This window comes from Pseudophryne corroboree, unplaced genomic scaffold (genome assembly GCF_028390025.1).
Source record: "Pseudophryne corroboree isolate aPseCor3 unplaced genomic scaffold, aPseCor3.hap2 scaffold_478, whole genome shotgun sequence".
Classification (NCBI taxonomy): Eukaryota; Metazoa; Chordata; class Amphibia; order Anura; family Myobatrachidae; genus Pseudophryne; species Pseudophryne corroboree.
The window spans coordinates 263,991-282,962 of record NW_026970090.1 but is presented as its reverse complement, the minus strand read 5'-3'; the positions used below and the strand labels follow the sequence as shown (position 1 = coordinate 282,962).

General features: G+C 36.0%; 4 non-coding genes across 4 annotated transcripts; all 4 read left to right on the top strand.

Annotated features, from left to right (window-relative positions):
* Positions 1-2,117: 2,117 nt before the first annotated feature.
* TRNAS-ACU (transfer RNA serine (anticodon ACU)) lies at positions 2,118-2,191 on the top strand. The gene has a single exon. It is a non-coding gene; the product is annotated as a tRNA-Ser (tRNA).
* A 5,737-nt stretch (positions 2,192-7,928) lies between these two features.
* TRNAS-ACU (transfer RNA serine (anticodon ACU)) lies at positions 7,929-8,002 on the top strand. The gene has a single exon. It is a non-coding gene; the product is annotated as a tRNA-Ser (tRNA).
* A 5,761-nt stretch (positions 8,003-13,763) lies between these two features.
* On the top strand, positions 13,764-13,837 carry TRNAS-ACU (transfer RNA serine (anticodon ACU)). Its single transcript has one exon. It is a non-coding gene; the product is annotated as a tRNA-Ser (tRNA).
* A 2,265-nt stretch (positions 13,838-16,102) lies between these two features.
* Positions 16,103-16,176, top strand: TRNAS-ACU (transfer RNA serine (anticodon ACU)). The gene has a single exon. It is a non-coding gene; the product is annotated as a tRNA-Ser (tRNA).
* The last annotated feature ends 2,796 nt before the right edge of the window (positions 16,177-18,972 follow it).

Below are 18,972 nucleotides of genomic sequence, written 5' to 3'. Positions count from 1 at the left end.
GATTCAGTGATTTTATAAAAACAGCTAGGAAGCACAATTTAGCAGTGGGTTGCAGAGAAAAAGAAATATGCTGGCAAAAAAATCCAATTGAGTGATTAAACAGCTCTTCATTTTCTGGCTTTATTTTTATGCTAACAAATTTGTTCTCTGAATAGTGTCCACAAAGCCAAGTCTCTGATTAACACCTTTGTAAGGATGGTTTTTCACCTATTACTAAATTAAACTTGCTTCATTGGAAAGGCAGCAAGATGCATCCTCATTTCAATGTCTACTGAAATAATACAGGTTGACACCAGGAAACATTAACGCCACTGCATCCTTGCTGCTTTCTCATGTGGAAGTCTGTTTAATGTGAAAACAAGGTGATATCTAATTAGCACACAGGTAAGGAATTAAGAAAATCTTTATTTAAGGGTGAAAATGTTTCTCACAAAATCGTTGCCCCAATGCATCATTGAAATTCAAGCTGGAAAGATGATTTTAATATATCACTTGTACATTTTGTATTGCTCTTCTGGTGACAATGTAGTTTGTTTTTGTCAATTACCATTTTAATAATAGGGTAAAGAAAATTAAGTGGATTTTTGAAAGAAAACAATACTGTCAATATACTATTAAAACAAATTAAAATGGTAAAAGTTATTGTACTGTAAGTAAAAATAAAAGAGCCAAAATATCAATCCCAGTTTTGGATTACTTTAATTAACAAAAAAAAAATGCATATAGCAGAGGATAGTTTCAATCTGCCTACCTCTGGGTTATGTGCCCAGCATGCTTCCATTGCTGTACTCTGCTGCACATGTAAGTGCAGTAGATCCTGAAGCACTCACTCATCATGGGAAAGTACCAATGTGTTTCTTCGTTGGTTGATGGAAGAAACATCTTACATAAACTCTCCAGATTATTGAATTTTTAAAGTTTTTCTAGGAAACGTTTTAGATGAATGCTTATTAGCCTTTGTCAGTATGTACTTTTGCAAAGTGTCTCTGTGGCGCAATCAGTTAGTGTGTATGGCTATTAACCAAAAGGTTGGTGGTTCAATCCCACCCAGAGACGTAATTGACCTTGTTATCAGATTTTGGTGATCTTTAAGTAGACAAGTCAAAATTTCAAACTCCCTCTTATGGTGTAGGGTACCTGGCCTTCTCTGATGTAATAAGAGTTAGATTTGATTCAGTGATTTTATAAAAACAGCTAGGAAGCACAATTTAGCAGTGGGTTGCAGAGAAAAAGAAATATGCTGGCAAAAAAATCCAATTGAGTGATTAAACAGCTCTTCATTTTCTGGCTTTATTTTTATGCTAACAAATTTGTTCTCTGAAAAGTGTCCACAAAGCCAAGTCTCTGATTAACACCTTTGTAGGGATGGTTTTTCACCTATTACTAAATTAAATTTGCTTAATTGGAAAGGCAGCAAGATGCATCCTCATTTCAATGTCTACTGAAATAATACGGGTTGACACCAGGAAACATTAACGCCACTGCATCCTTGCTGCTTTCTCATGTGGAAGTCTGTTTAATGTGAAAACAAGGTGATATCTAATTAGCACACAGGTAAGGATTTAAGAAAATCTTTATTTAAGGGTGAAGATGTTTCTCACAAAATCGTTGCCCCAATGCATCATTGAAATTCAAGCTGGAAAGATGATTTTAATATATCACTTGTACATTTTGTATTGCTCTTCTGGTGACAATGTAGTTTGTTTTTGTCAATTACCCTTTTAATAATAGGGTAAAGAAAATTAAGTGGATTTAAACAAATTAAAATGGTAAAAGTTATTGTACTTCAAGTAAAAATAAAAGAGCAAAAATATCAATCCCAGTTTTGATTACTTAAATTAACAAAAAAAATGCATATAGCAAAGGACAGTTTCAATCTGCCTACCTCTGGGTTATGGGCCCAGCATGCTTCCATTGCAGTACTCTGCTGCACATGTAAGTGCAAGAGATCCTGAAGCACTCACTCATCATGGGAAAGTACCAATGTGTTTCTTCGTTGGTTGATGGAAGAAACATTTTACAAAAACTCTCCAGATTATTGACTTTTTAAAGTTTTTCTAGGGAACGTTCTAGATGTATGCTTATTAGCCTTTGTCAGTAGGTACTTTTTGTGAAGTGTCTCTGTGGCGCAATCGGTTAGTGTGTCCGGCTACTAACCAAAAGGTTGGTGGTTCAATCCCACCCAGGGACATAATTGACCTTGTTATCAGATTTTGGTGATCTTTAAGTAGACAAGTCAAAATTTCAAACCCCCTCTTATGGTGTAGGGTACCTGGCCTTCTCTGATGTAATCAGAGTTAGATTTGATTCAGTGATTTTATAAAAACAGCTAGGAAGCACAATTTAGCAGTGGGTTGCAGAGAAAAAGAAATATGCTGGCAAAAAAATCCAATTGAGTGATTAAACAGCTCTTCATTTTCTGGCTTTATTTTTATGCTAACAAATTTGTTCTCTGAAAAGTGTCCACAAAGCCAAGTCTCTGATTAACACCTTTGTAGGGATGGTTTTTCACCTATTACTAAATTAAATTTGCTTCATTGGAAAGGCAGCAAGATGCATCCTCATTTCAATGTCTACTGAAATAATACGGGTTGACACCAGGAAACATTAACGCCACTGCATCCTTGCTGCTTTCTCATGTGGAAGTCTGTTTAATGTGAAAACAAGGTGATATCTAATTAGCACACAGGTAAGGAATTAAGAAAATCTTTATTTAAGGGTGAAGATGTTTCTCACAAAATCGTTGCCCCAATGCATCATTGAAATTCAAGCTGGAAAGATGATTTTAATATATCACTTGTACATTTTGTATTGCTCTTCTGGTGACAATGTAGTTTGTTTTTGTCAATTACCCTTTTAATAATAGGGTAAAGAAAATTAAGTGGATTTAAACAAATTAAAATGGTAAAAGTTATTGTACTTCAAGTAAAAATAAAAGAGCAAAAATATCAATCCCAGTTTTGATTACTTAAATTAACAAAAAAAATGCATATAGCAAAGGACAGTTTCAATCTGCCTACCTCTGGGTTATGGGCCCAGCATGCTTCCATTGCAGTACTCTGCTGCACATGTAAGTGCAAGAGATCCTGAAGCACTCACTCATCATGGGAAAGTACCAATGTGTTTCTTCGTTGGTTGATGGAAGAAACATTTTACAAAAACTCTCCAGATTATTGACTTTTTAAAGTTTTTCTAGGAAACGTTTTAGATGAATGCTTATTAGCCTTTGTCAGTATGCACTTTTGCAAAGTGTCTCTGTGGCGCAATCAGTTAGTGTGTATGGCTATTAACCAAAAGGTTGGTGGTTCAATCCCACCCAGGGACGTAATTGACTTTGTTATCAGATTTTGGTGATCTTTAAGTAGACAAGTCAAAATATCAAACCCCCTCTTATGGTGTAGGGTACCTGGCCTTCTCTGATGTAATCAGAGTTAGATTTGATTCAGTGATTTTATAAAAACAGCTAGGAAGCACAATTTAGCAGTGGGTTGCAGAGAAAAAGAAATATGCTGGCAAAAAAATCCAATTGAGTGATTAAACAGCTCTTCATTTTCTGGCTTTATTTTTATGCTAACAAATTTGTTCTCTGAAAAGTGTCCACAAAGCCAAGTCTCTGATGAACACCTTTGTAAGGATGGTTTTTCACCTATTACTAAATTAAACTTGCTTCATTGGAAAGGCAGCAAGATGCATCCTCATTTCAATGTCTACTGAAATAATACAGGTTGACACCAGGAAACATTAACGCCACTGCATCCTTGCTGCTTTCTCATGTGGAAGTCTGTTTAATGTGAAAACAAGGTGATATCTAATTAGCACACAGGTAAGGAATTAAGAAAATCTTTATTTAAGGGTGAAAATGTTTCTCACAAAATCGTTGCCCCAATGCATCATTGAAATTCAAGCTGGAAAGATGATTTTAATATATCACTTGTACATTTTGTATTGCTCTTCTGGTGACAATGTAGTTTGTTTTTGTCAATTACCATTTTAATAATAGGGTAAAGAAAATTAAGTGGATTTTTAAAAGAAAAAAATACTTTCAATATACTATTAAAACAAATTAAAATGGTAAAAGTTATTGTACTTTAATGAAAAATAAAAGAGCAAAAATATCAATCCCAGTTTTGGATTACTTTAATTAACAAAAAAAATGCATATAGCAGAGGATAGTTTTAATCTGCCTACCTCTGGGTTATGGGCCCAGCATGCTTCCATTGCAGTACTCTGCTGCACATGTAAGTGCAAGAGATCCTGAAGCACTCACTCATCATGGGAAAGTACCAATGTGTTTCTTCGTTGGTTGATGGAAGAAACATCTTACAAAAACTCTCCAGATTATTGACTTTTTAAAGTTTTTCTAGGAAACGTTCTAGATGTATGCTTATTAGCCTTTGTCAGTATGTACTTTTTGCAAAGTGTCTCTGTGGCGCAATCGGTTAGTGTGTCCGGCTACTAACCAAAAGGTTGGTGGTTCAATCCCACCCAGGGACGTAATTGACCTTGTTATCAGATTTTGGTGATCTTTAAGTAGACAAGTCAAAATTTCAAACCCCCTGTTATGGTGTAGGGTACCTGGCCTTCTCTGATGTAATCAGAGTTAGATTTGATTCATTGATTTTATAAAAACAGCTAGGAATCACAATTTAGCAGTGGGTTGCAGAGAAAAAGAAATATGCTGGCAAAAAAAATCCAATTGAGTGATTAAACAGCTCTTCATTTTCTGGCTTTATTTTTATGCTAACAAATTTGTTCTCTGAAAAGTGTCCACAAAGCCAAGTCTCTGATTAACACCTTTGTAGGGATGGTTTTTCACCTATTACTAAATTAAACTTGCTTCATTGGAAAGGCAGCAAGATGCATCCTCATTTCAATGTCTACTGAAATAATACAGGTTGACACCAGGAAACATTAACGCCACTGCATCCTTGCTGCTTTCTCATGTAGAAGTCTGTTTAATGTGAAAACAAGGTGATATCTAATTAGCACACAGGTAAGGAATTAAGAAAATCTTTATTTAAGGGTGAAGATGTTTCTCACAAAATCGTTGCCCCAATGCATCATTGAAATTCAAGCTGGAAAGATGATTTTAATATATCACTTGTACATTTTGTATTGCTCTTCTGGTGACAATGTAGTTTGTTTTTGTCAATTACCCTTTTAATAATAGGGTAAAGAAAATTAAGTGGATTTGTTAAAGAAAACTATACTGTCAATATACTATTAAAACAAATTAAAATGGTAAAAGTTATTGTACTTTAAGTAAAAATGAAAGAGCAAAAATATCAATCCCAGTTTTGATTACTTAAATTAACAAAAAAAATGCATATAGCAAAGGATAGTTTCAATCTGCCTACCTCTGGGTTATGGGCCCAGCATGCTTCCATTGCAGTACTCTGCTGCACATGTAAGTGCAAGAGATCCTGAAGCACTCAGTCATCATGGGAAAGTACCAATGTGTTTCTTCGTTGGTTGATGGAAGAAACATCTTACAAAAACTCTCCAGATTATTGACTTTTTAAAGTTTTTCTAGGAAACGTTCTAGATGTATGCTTATTAGCCTTTGTCAGAATGTACTTTTTGCAAAGTGTCTCTGTGGCGCAATCGGTTAGTGTGTCCGGCTACTAACCAAAAGGTTGGTGGTTCAATCCCACCCAGGGACGTAACTGACCTTGTTATCAGATTTTGGTGATCTTTAAGTAGACAAGTCAAAATTTCAAACCCCCTGTTATGGTGTAGGGTACCTGGCCTTCTCTGATGTAATCAGAGTTAGATTTGATTCATTGATTTTATAAAAACAGCTAGGAAGCACAATTTAGCAGTGGGTTGCAGAGAAAAAGAAATATGCTGGCAAAAAAAATCCAATTGAGTGATTAAACAGCTCTTCATTTCTGGCTTTATTTTTATGCTAACAAATTTGTTCTCTGAAAAGTGTCCACAAAGCCAAGTCTCTGATTAACACCTTTGTAGGGATGGTTTTTCACCTATTACTAAATTAAACTTGCTTCATTGGAAAGGCAGCAAGATGCATCCTCATTTCAATGTCTACTGAAATAATACAGGTTGACACCAGGAAACATTAACGCCACTGCATCCTTGCTGCTTTCTCATGTAGAAGTCTGTTTAATGTGAAAACAAGGTGATATCTAATTAGCACACAGGTAAGGAATTAAGAAAATCTTTATTTAAGGGTGAAGATGTTTCTCACAAAATCGTTGCCCCAATGCATCATTGAAATTCAAGCTGGAAAGATGATTTTAATATATCATTTGTACATTTTGTATTGCTCCTCTGGTGACAATGTAGTTTGTTTTTGTCAATTACCCTTTTAATAATAGGGTAAAGAAAATTAAGTGGATTTTTTAAAGAAAACTATACTGTCAATATACTATTAAAACAAATTAAAATGGTAAAAGTTATTGTACTTTAAGAAAAAATAAAAGAGCAAAAATATCAATCCCAGTTTTGATTACTTAAATTAACAAAAAAAAATGCATATAGCAAAGGATAGTTTCAATCTGCCTACCTCTGGGTTATGGGCCCAGCATGCTTCCATTGCAGTACTCTGCTGCACATGTAAGTGCAAGAGATCCTGAAGCACTCAGTCATCATGGGAAAGTACCAATGTGTTTCTTCGTTGGTTGATGGAAGAAACATCTTACAAAAACTCTCCAGATTATTGACTTTTTAAAGTTTTTCTAGGAAACGTTCTAGATGTATGCTTATTAGCCTTTGTCAGTAAGTACCTTTTGCAAAGTGTCTCTGTGGCGCAATCGGTTAGTGTGTCCGGCTACTAACCAAAAGGTTGGTGGTTCAATCCAACCCAGGGACGTAATTGACCTTGTTATCAGATTTTGGTGATCTTTAAGTAGACAAGTCAAAATTTCAAACCCCCTGTTATGGTGTAGGGTACCTGGCCTTCTCTGATGTAATCAGAGTTAGATTTGATTCATTGATTTTATAAAAACAGCTAGGAAGCACAATTTAGCAGTGGGTTGTAGAGAAAAAGAAATATGCTGGCAAAAAAAATCCAATTGAGTGATTAAACAGCTCTTCATTTTCTGGCTTTATTTTTATGCTAACAAATTTGTTCTCTGAAAAGTGTCCACAAAGCCAAGTCTCTGATTAACACCTTTGTAGGGATGGTTTTTCACCTATTACTAAATTAAACTTGCTTCATTGGAAAGGCAGCAAGATGCATCCTCATTTCAATGTCTACTGAAATAATACAGGTTGACACCAGGAAACATTAACGCCACTGCATCCTTGCTGCTTTCTCATGTAGAAGTCTGTTTAATGTGAAAACAAGGTGATATCTAATTAGCACACAGGTAAGGAATTAAGAAAATCTTTATTTAAGGGTGAAGATGTTTCTCACAAAATCGTTGCCCCAATGCATCATTGAAATTCAAGCTGGAAAGATGATTTTAATATATCACTTGAACATTTTGTATTGCTCTTCTGGTGACAATGTAGTTTGTTTTTGTCAATTACCCTTTTAATAATAGGGTAAAGAAAATTAAGTGGATTTTTTAAAGAAAACTATACTGTCAATATACTATTAAAACAAATTAAAATGGTAAAAGTTATTGTACTTTAAGTAAAAATAAAAGAGCAAAAATATCAATCCCAGTTTTGATTACTTAAATTAACAAAAAAAAATGCATATAGCAAAGGATAGTTTCAATCTGCCTACCTCTGGGTTATGGGCCCAGCATGCTTCCATTGCAGTACTCTGCTGCACATGTAAGTGCAAGAGATCCTGAAGCACTCAGTCATCATGGGAAAGTACCAATGTGTTTCTTCGTTGGTTGATGGAAGAAACATCTTACAAAAACTCTCCAGATTATTGACTTTTTAAAGTTTTTCTAGGAAACGTTCTAGATGTATGCTTATTAGCCTTTGTCAGTATGTACTTTTTACAAAGTGTCTCTGTGGCGCAATAGGTTAGTGTGTTTGGCTACTAACCAAAAAGTTGGTGGTTCAATCCCACCCAGGGACGTAATTGACCTTGTTATCAGATTTTGGTGATCTTTAAGTAGACAAGTCAAAATTTCAAACCCCCTGTTATGGTGTAGGGTACCTGGCCTTCTCTGATGTAGTTAGATTTGACTCAGTGATTTTATAAAAACAGCTAGGAAGCACAATTTAGCAGTGGGTTGCAGAGAAAAAGAAATATGCTGGCAAAAAAAAATCCAATTGAGTGATTAAACAGCTCTTCATTTTCTGGCTTTATTTTTATGCTAACAAATTTGTTCTTTGAAAAGTGTCCACAAAGCCAAGTCTCTGATTAACACCTTTGTAGGGATGGTTTTTCACCTATTACTAAATTAAACTTGCTTCATTGGAAAGGCAGCAAGATGCATCCTCAATTCAATGTCTACTGAAATAATACAGGTTGACACCAGGAAACATTAACGCCACTGTATCCTTGCTGCTTTCTCATGTGGAAGTCTGTTTAATGTGAAAACAAGGTGATATCTAATTAGCACACAGGTAAGGAATTAAGAAAATCTTTATTTAAGGGTGAAGATGTTGCTCACAAAATCGTTGCCCCAATGCATCATTGAAATTCAAGCTGGAAAGATGATTTTAATATATCACTTGTACATTTTGTATTGCTCTTCTGGTGACAATGTAGTTTGTTTTTGTCAATTACCATTTTAATAATAGGGTAAAGAAAATTAAGTGGATTTTTGAAAGAAAACAATACTGTCAATATACTATTAAAACAAATTAAAATGGTAAAAGTTATTGTACTTTAAGTAAAAATAAAAGAGCAAAAATATCAATCTCAGTTTTGATTACTTAAATGAACAAAAAAAAATGCATATAGCAAAGGATAGTTTCAATCTGCCTACCGCTGGGTTTTGGGCCCAGCATGCTTCCATTGCTGTACTCTGCTGCACATGTAAGTGCAAGAGATCCTGAAGCACTCACTCATCATGGGAAAGTACCAATGTGTTTCTTCGTTGGTTGATGGAAGAAACATTTTACAAAAACTCTCCAGATTATTGACTTTTTAAAGTTTTTCTAGGAAACGTTTTAGATGAATGCTTATTAGCCTTTGTCAGTATGTACTTTTGCAAAGTGTCTTTGTGGCGCAATCAGTTAGTGTGCACGGCTATTAACCAAAAGGTTGGTGGTTCAATCCCACCCAGGCATGTAATTGACCTTGTTATCAGATTTTGGTGATCTTTAAGTAGACAAGTCAAAATTTCAAACCCCCTGTTATGGTGTAGGGTACCTGGCCTTCTCTGATGTAATCAGAGTTAGATTTGATTCAGTGATTTTATAAAAACAGCTAGGAAGCACTATTTAGCAGTGGGTTGCAGAGAAAAAGAAATATGCTGGCAAAAAAAATCCAATTGAGTGATTAAACAGCTCTTCATTTTCTGGCTTTATTTTTATGCTAACAAATTTGTTCTCTGAAAAGTGTCCACAAAGCCAAGTCTCTGATTAACACCTTTGTAGGGATGGTTTTTCACCTATTACTAAATTAAACTTGCTTCATTGGAAAGGCAGCAAGATGCATCCTCATTTCAATTTCTACTGAAATAATACAGGTTGACACCAGGAAACATTAACGCCACTGCATCCTTGCTGCTTTCACATGTGGAAGTTTGTTTAATGTGAAAACAAGGTGATATCTAATTAGCACACAGGTAAGGAATTAAGAAAACCTTTATTTAAGGGTAAAGATGTTTCTCACAAAATCGTTGCCCCAATGCATCATTGAAATTCAAGCTGGAAAGATGATTTTAATATATCACTTGTACATTTTGTATTGCTCTTCTGGTGACAATGTAGTTTGTTTTTGTCAATTACCCTTTTAATAATAGGGTAAAGAAAATTAAGTGGATTTTTTAAAGAAAACTATACTGTCAATATACTATTCAAACAAATTAAAATGGTAAAAGTTATTGTACTTCAAGTAAAAATAAAAGAGCAAAAATATCAATCCCAGTTTTAATTACTTAAATTAACAAAAAAAATGCATATAGCAAAGGATAGTTTCAATCTGCCTACCTCGGGGTTATGGGCCCAGCATGCTTCCATTGCAGTACTCTGCTGCACATGTAAGTGCAAGAGATCCTGAAGCACTCACTCATCATGGGAAAGTACCAATGTGTTTCTTCGTTGGTTGATGGAAGAAACATCTTACAAAAACTCTCCAGATTATTGACTTTTTAAAGTTTTTCTAGGAAACGTTCTAGATGTATGCTTATTAGCCTTTGTCAGTAAGTACTTTTAACAAAGTGTCTCTGTGGCGCAATCGGTTAGTGTGTCTGGCTACTAACAAAAGGTTGGTGGTTCAATCCCACCCAGGGACGTAATTGACCTTGTTATCAGATTTTGGTGATCTTTAAGTAGACAAGTCAAAATTTCAAACCCCCTGTTATGGTGTAGGGTACCTGGCCTTCTCTGATGTAATCAGAGTTAGATTTGATTCAGTGATTTTATAAAAACAGATAGGAAGCACAATTTAGCAGTGGGTTGCAGAGACAAAGAAATATGCTGGCAAAAAAAATCCAATTGAGTGATTAAACAGCTCTTCATTTTCTGGCTTTATTTTTATACTAACAAATTTGTTCTCTGAAAAGTGTCCACAAAGCCAAGTCTCTGATTAACACCTTTGTAGGGATGGTTTTTCACCTATTACTAAATTAAACTTGCTTCATTGGAAAGGCAGCAAGATGCATCCTCATTTCAATTTCTACTGAAATAATACAGGTTGACACCAGGAAACATTAACGCCACTGCATCCTTGCTGCTTTCTCATGTGGAAGTTTGTTTAATGTGAAAACAAGGTGATATCTAATTAGCACACAGGTAAGGAATTAAGAAAATCTTTATTTAAGGGTGAAGATGTTTCTCACAAAATCGTTGCCCCAATGCATCATTGAAATTCAAGCTGGAAAGATGATTTTAATATATCACTTGTACATTTTGTATTGCTCTTCTGGTGACAATGTAGTTTGTTTTTGTCAATTACCCTTTTAATAATAGGGTAAAGAAAATTAAGTGGATTTTTTAAAGAAAACTATACTGTCAATATACTATTCAAACAAATTAAAATGGTAAAAGTTATTGTACTTCAAGTAAAAATAAAAGAGCAAAAATATCAATCCCAGTTTTGATTACTTAAATTAACAAAAAAAAATGCATATAGCAAAGGATAGTTTCAATCTGCCTACCTCTGGGTTATGGGCCCAGCATGCTTCCATTGCAGTACTCTGCTGCACATGTAAGTGCAAGAGATCCTGAAGCACTCAGTCATCATGGGAAAGTACCAATGTGTTTCTTCGTTGGTTGATGGAAGAAACATCTTACAAAAACTCTCCAGATTATTGACTTTTTAAAGTTTTTCTAGGAAACGTTCTAGATGTATGCTTATTAGCCTTTGTCAGTATGTACTTTTTACAAAGTGACTCTGTGGCGCAATCGGTTAGTGTGTCTGGCTACTAACCAAAAGGTTGGTGGTTCAATCCCACCCAGGGACGTAATTGACCTTGTTATCAGATTTTGGTGATCTTTAAGTAGACAAGTCAAAATTTCAAACCCCCTGTTATGGTGTAGGGTACCTGGCCTTCTCTGATGTAATCAGAGTTAGATTTGATTCAGTGATTTTATAAAAACAGCTAGGAAGCACAATGTAGCAGTGGGTTGCAGAGAAAAAGAAATATGCTGGCAAAAAAAATCCAATTGAGTGATTAAACAGCTCTTCATTTTCTGGCTTTATTTTTATGCTAACAAATTTGTTCTTTGAAAAGTGTCCACAAAGCCAAGTCTCTGATTAACACCTTTGTAGGGATGGTTTTTCACCTATTACTAAATTAAACTTGCTTCATTGGAAAGGCAGCAAGATGCATCCTTAATTCAATGTCTACTGAAATAATACAGGTTGACACCAGGAAACATTAACGCCACTGTATCCTTGCTGCTTTCTCATGTGGAAGTCTGTTTAATGTGAAAACAAGGTGATATCTAATTAGCACACAGGTAAGGAATTAAGAAAATCTTTATTTAAGGGTGAAGATGTTTCTCACAAAATCGTTGCCCCAATGCATCATTGAAATTCAAGCTGGAAAGATGATTTTAATATATCACTTGTACATTTTGTATTGCTCTTCTGGTGGCAATGTAGTTTGTTTTTGTCAATTACCATTTTAATAATAGGGTAAAGAAAATTAAGTGGATTTTTGAAAGAAAACAATACTGTCAATATACTATTAAAACAAATTAAAATGGTAAAAGTTATTGTACTTTAAGTAAAAATAAAAGAGCAAAAATATCAATCCCAGTTTTGATTACTTAAATTAACAAAAAAAAATGCATATAGCAAAGGATAGTTTCAATCTGCCTACCTCTGGGTTATGGGCCCAGCATGCTTCCATTGCAGTACTCTGCTGCACATGTAAGTGCAAGAGATCCTGAAGCACTCACTCATCATGGGAAAGTACCAATGTGTTTCTTCGTTGGTTGATGGAAGAAACATCTTACAAAAACTCTCCAGATTATTGACTTTTTAAAGTTTTTCTAGGAAACGTTCTAGATGTATGCTTATTAGCCTTTGTCAGTATGTACTTTTTGCAAAGTGTCTCTGTAGCGCAATCAGCTAGTGTGTCCGGCTACTAACCAAAAGGTTGGTGGTTCAATCCCAACCAGGGACGTAATTGACCTTGTTATCAGGTTTTGGTGATCTTTAAGTAGACAAGTCAAAATTTCAAACCCCCTGTTATGGTGTAGGGTACCTGGCCTTCTCTGATGTAATTAGATTTGATTCATTGATTTTATAAAAACAGCTAGAAAGCACAATTTAGCAGTGGGTTGCAGAGAAAAAGAAATATGCTGGCAAAAAAATCCAATTGAGTGATTAAACAGCTCTTCATTTTCTGGCTTTATTTTTATGCTAACAAATTTGTTCTCTGAAAAGTGTCCACAAAGCCAAGTCTCTGATTAACACCTTTGTAGGGATGGTTTTTCACCTATTACTAAATTAAACTTGCTTCATTGGAAAGGCAGCAAGATGCATCCTCATTTCAATGTCTACTGAAATAATACAGGTTGACACCAGGAAACATTAACGCCACTGCATCCTTGCTGCTTTCTCATGTAGAAGTCTGTTTAATGTGAAAACAAGGTGATATCTAATTAGCACACAGGTAAGGAATTAAGAAAATCTTTATTTAAGGGTGAAGATGTTTCTCACAAAATCGTTGCCCCAATGCATCATTGAAATTCAAGCTGGAAAGATGATTTTAATATATCACTTGTACATTTTGTATTGCTCTTCTGGTGACAATGTAGTTTGTTTTTGTCAATTACCCTTTTAATAATAGGGTAAAGAAAATTAAGTGGATTTTTTAAAGAAAACTATACTGTCAATATACTATTCAAACAAATTAAAATGGTAAAAGTTATTGTACTTCAAGTAAAAATAAAAGAGCAAAAATATCAATCCCAGTTTTGATTACTTAAATTAACAAAAAAAAATGCATATAGCAAAGGATAGTTTCAATCTGCCTACCTCTGGGTTATGGGCCCAGCATGCTTCCATTGCAGTACTCTGCTGCACATGTAAGTGCAAGTGATCCTGAAGCACTCAGTCATCATGGGAAAGTACCAATGTGTTTCTTCGTTGGTTGATGGAAGAAACATCTTACAAAAACTCTCCAGATTATTGACTTTTTAAAGTTTTTCTAGGAAACGTTCTAGATGTATGCTTATTAGCCTTTGTCAGAATGTACTTTTTGCAAAGTGTCTCTGTGGCGCAATCGGTTAGTGTGTCTGGCTACTAACCAAAAGGTTGGTGGTTCAATCCCACCCAGGGACGTAACTGACCTTGTTATCAGATTTTGGTGATCTTTAAGTAGACAAGTCAAAATTTCAAACCCCCTGTTATGGTGTAGGGTACCTGGCCTTCTCTGATGTAATCAGAGTTAGATTTGATTCATTGATTTTATAAAAACAGCTAGGAAGCACAATTTAGCAGTGGGTTGCAGAGAAAAAGAAATATGCTGGCAAAAAAAATCCAATTGAGTGATTAAACAGCTCTTCATTTCTGGCTTTATTTTTATGCTAACAAATTTGTTCTCTGAAAAGTGTCCACAAAGCCAAGTCTCTGATTAACACCTTTGTAGGGATGGTTTTTCACCTATTACTAAATTAAACTTGCTTCATTGGAAAGGCAGCAAGATGCATCCTCATTTCAATGTCTACTGAAATAATACAGGTTGACACCAGGAAACATTAACGCCACTGCATCCTTGCTGCTTTCTCATGTAGAAGTCTGTTTAATGTGAAAACAAGGTGATATCTAATTAGCACACAGGTAAGGAATTAAGAAAATCTTTATTTAAGGGTGAAGATGTTTCTCACAAAATCGTTGCCCCAATGCATCATTGAAATTCAAGCTGGAAAGATGATTTTAATATATCACTTGTACATTTTGTATTGCTCTTCTGGTGACAATGTAGTTTGTTTTTGTCAATTACCCTTTTAATAATAGGGTAAAGAAAATTAAGTGGATTTTTTAAAGAAAACTATACTGTCAATATACTATTAAAACAAATTAAAATGGTAAAAGTTATTGTACTTTAAGAAAAAATAAAAGAGCAAAAATATCAATCCCAGTTTTGATTACTTAAATTAACAAAAAAAAAAGCATATAGCAAAGGATAGTTTCAATGTGCCTACCTCTGGGTTATGGGCCCAGCATGCTTCCATTGCAGTACTCTGCTGCACATGTAAGTGCAAGAGATCCTGAAGCACTCAGTCATCATGGGAAAGTACCAATGTGTTTCTTCGTTGGTTGATGGAAGAAACATCTTACAAAAACTCTCCAGATTATTGACTTTTTAAAGTTTTTCTAGGAAACGTTCTAGATGTATGCTTATTAGCCTTTGTCAGTAAGTACCTTTTGCAAAGTGTCTCTGTGGCGCAATCGGTTAGTGTGTCCGGCTACTAACCAAAAGGTTGGTGGTTCAATCCAACCCAGGGACGTAATTGACCTTGTTATCAGATTTTGGTGATCTTTAAGTAGACAAGTCAAAATTTCAAACCCCCTGTTATGGTGTAGGGTACCTGGCCTTCTCTGATGTAATCAGAGTTAGATTTGATTCATTGATTTTATAAAAACAGCTAGGAAGCACAATTTAGCAGTGGGTTGTAGAGAAAAAGAAATATGCTGGCAAAAAAAATCCAATTGAGTGATTAAACAGCTCTTCATTTTCTGGCTTTATTTTTATGCTAACAAATTTGTTCTCTGAAAAGTGTCCACAAAGCCAAGTCTCTGATTAACACCTTTGTAGGGATGGTTTTTCACCTATTACTAAATTAAACTTGCTTCATTGGAAAGGCAGCAAGATGCATCCTCATTTCAATGTCTACTGAAATAATACAGGTTGACACCAGGAAACATTAACGCCACTGCATCCTTGCTGCTTTCTCATGTAGAAGTCTGTTTAATGTGAAAACAAGGTGATATCTAATTAGCACACAGGTAAGGAATTAAGAAAATCTTTATTTAAGGGTGAAGATGTTTCTCACAAAATCGTTGCCCCAATGCATCATTGAAATTCAAGCTGGAAAGATGATTTTAATATATCACTTGAACATTTTGTATTGCTCTTCTGGTGACAATGTAGTTTGTTTTTGTCAATTACCCTTTTAATAATAGGGTAAAGAAAATTAAGTGGATTTTTTAAAGAAAACTATACTGTCAATATACTATTAAAACAAATTAAAATGGTAAAAGTTATTGTACTTTAAGTAAAAATAAAAGAGCAAAAATATCAATCCCAGTTTTGATTACTTAAATTAACAAAAAAAAATGCATATAGCAAAGGATAGTTTCAATCTGCCTACCTCTGGGTTATGGGCCCAGCATGCTTCCATTGCAGTACTCTGCTGCACATGTAAGTGCAAGAGATCCTGAAGCACTCAGTCATCATGGGAAAGTACCAATGTGTTTCTTCGTTGGTTGATGGAAGAAACATCTTACAAAAACTCTCCAGATTATTGACTTTTTAAAGTTTTTCTAGGAAACGTTCTAGATGTATGCTTATTAGCCTTTGTCAGTATGTACTTTTTACAAAGTGTCTCTGTGGCGCAATCGGTTAGTGTGTTTGGCTACTAACCAAAAAGTTGGTGGTTCAATCCCACCCAGGGACGTAATTGACCTTGTTATCAAATTTTGGTGATCTTTAAGTAGACAAGTCAAAATTTCAAACCCCCTGTTATGGTGTAGGGTACCTGGCCTTCTCTGATGTAATCAGAGTTAGATTTGATTCAGTGATTTTATAAAAACAGCTAGGAAGCACTATTTAGCAGTGGGTTGCAGAGAAAAAGAAATATGCTGGCAAAAAAAATCCAATTGAGTGATTAAACAGCTCTTCATTTTCTGGCTTTATTTTTATGCTAACAAATTTGTTCTCTGAAAAGTGTCCACAAAGCCAAGTCTCTGATTAACACCTTTGTAGGGATGGTTTTTCACCTATTACTAAATTAAACTTGCTTCATTGGAAAGGCAGCAAGATGCATCCTCATTTCAATTTCTACTGAAATAATACAGGTTGACACCAGGAAACATTAACGCCACTGCATCCTTGCTGCTTTCACATGTGGAAGTTTGTTTAATGTGAAAACAAGGTGATATCTAATTAGCACACAGGTAAGGAATTAAGAAAACCTTTATTTAAGGGTAAAGATGTTTCTCACAAAATCGTTGCCCCAATGCATCATTGAAATTCAAGCTGGAAAGATGATTTTAATATATCACTTGTACATTTTGTATTGCTCTTCTGGTGACAATGTAGTTTGTTTTTGTCAATTACCCTTTTAATAATAGGGTAAAGAAAATTAAGTGGATTTTTTAAAGAAAACTATACTGTCAATATACTATTCAAACAAATTAAAATGGTAAAAGTTATTGTACTTCAAGTAAAAATAAAAGAGCAAAAATATCAATCCCAGTTTTGATTACTTAAATTAACAAAAAAAATGCATATAGCAAAGGATAGTTTCAATCTGCCTACCTCTGGGTTATGGGCCCAGCATGCTTCCATTGCAGTACTCTGCTGCACATGTAAGTGCAAGAGATCCTGAAGCACTCACTCATCATGGGAAAGTACCAATGTGTTTCTTCATTGGTTGATGGAAGAAACATCTTACAAAAACTCTCCAGATTATTGACCTTTTAAAGTTTTTCTAGGAAACGTTCTAGATGTATGCTTATTAGACTTTGTCAGTATGTAATTTTTGCAAAGTGTCTCTGTGGCGCAATCGGTTAGTGTGTCCGGCTACTAACCAAAAGGTTGGTGGTTCAATCCCAACCAGGGACGTAATTGACCTTGTTATCAGATTTTGGTGATCTTTAAGTAGACAAGTCAAAATTTCAAACCCCCTGTTATGCTGTAGGGTACCTGGCCTTCTCTGATGTAGTTAGATTTGACTCAGTGATTTTATAAAAACAGCTAGGAAGCACAATTTAGCAGTGGGTTGCAGAGAAAAAGAAATATGCTGGCAAAAAAAATCCAATTGAGTGATTAAACAGCTCTTCATTTTCTGGCTTTATTTTTATGCTAACAAATTTGTTCTTTGAAAAGTGTCCACAAAGCCAAGTCTCTGATTAACACCTTTGTAGGGATGGTTTTTCACCTATTACTAAATTAAACTTGCTTCATTGGAAAGGCAGCAAGATGCATCCTCAATTCAATGTCTACTGAAATAATACAGGTTGACACCAGGAAACATTAACGCCACTGTATCCTTGCTGCTTTCTCATGTGGAAGTCTGTTTATGTTAGGCGCCGAGGGTCCGCTCGTCAGTGCGGCCGGCGCCTAGCAACGGGGACGCCACTGTCGGATCGTGTTCCCCGTTGCTGGGTCTAAGTTTATATCATCACTGGTTTCCTGGCTGTGTAGCATGCAGCTGCACGGCATGTTGTAATTATCACTCATCTGTTTCCCTGGCCATGCAGCTTGTCAGCTGCATGGCATTTAATCCAATCAGCCTCCAAACAGCTGATTGGAAGACTCTCTGTTAAAAGCACTCCCAGGACTCCTCACAGACGCCGGTGATAGCTTCCTGTTTGCCTGATTCTGCTGCAGAGAGAGTTCCCAGTCCCGGTCTGTTCGTTTGTTCCTGTTCTCAGTGATCCAGTACTCGGAAGTTACCATCTGTTCCTGGAGTCTGACCGAGCACCTTTAACATCTGGTGGTGTTCGTGAGTCGCGGCGCAGCCGTGTGTTGCGGCTTGTCCGCTACTATTTATTATTGTGTTTATTTTGAGTTCTGGTGCTTTGCGGAGGATTCCGCTTCCACAAGATCCACTCTGGTGTCCAGCGGTGCCGGATAGGAGTGTCGGATCCGTGGATCCTTGGTTGTCCTTTTCCCTGGCGGCTAGTCCGCACATACCTTTTGATTTAGTTAAGTTAGCTTGTAACCCCTGGCTTGGTTGCTTAGTCAGAGGGCCCCTTGTTATCTCCCTGTCTCGGACTTCCCCTTGTCTCCCATTAAGACCTGCGGGGGCATCGGGGTTGGGCAGACATAATCCGCCCTTCGAACGCGGCTGCCATGGGCTCAAGCAACCATAGTCTCGCAGGGGATTTCTGATAACACGGGCGAGACAACGGAGTTAGGGCGCCAGGGGTTACTAGGCTCTCCAGCTCCCACAACCTGTATTTCATTCCTGTACTCAGATCTCTGCCATAAGATCTTCTCCAGTCTGGAGTACAGGAATCGTAACATTATCACCGGCGCAACATTATCACCGGCCAGACAAAAGAAAAAATTTCAACAGGAGTTAATTTTTTCACTTATCCAGTAGGGAGAATTTTGTCGGCCTCATGAATCCCACCGGTGTTGGGCCAAATCCTGGCCAGTTTTTGGTTAGTCAGATTCAGGAACTTACCCAGATGGTTCAGGATCTGTCCCTCCGGGTGAGCTCACAGGAAGATCTGTTACGGAC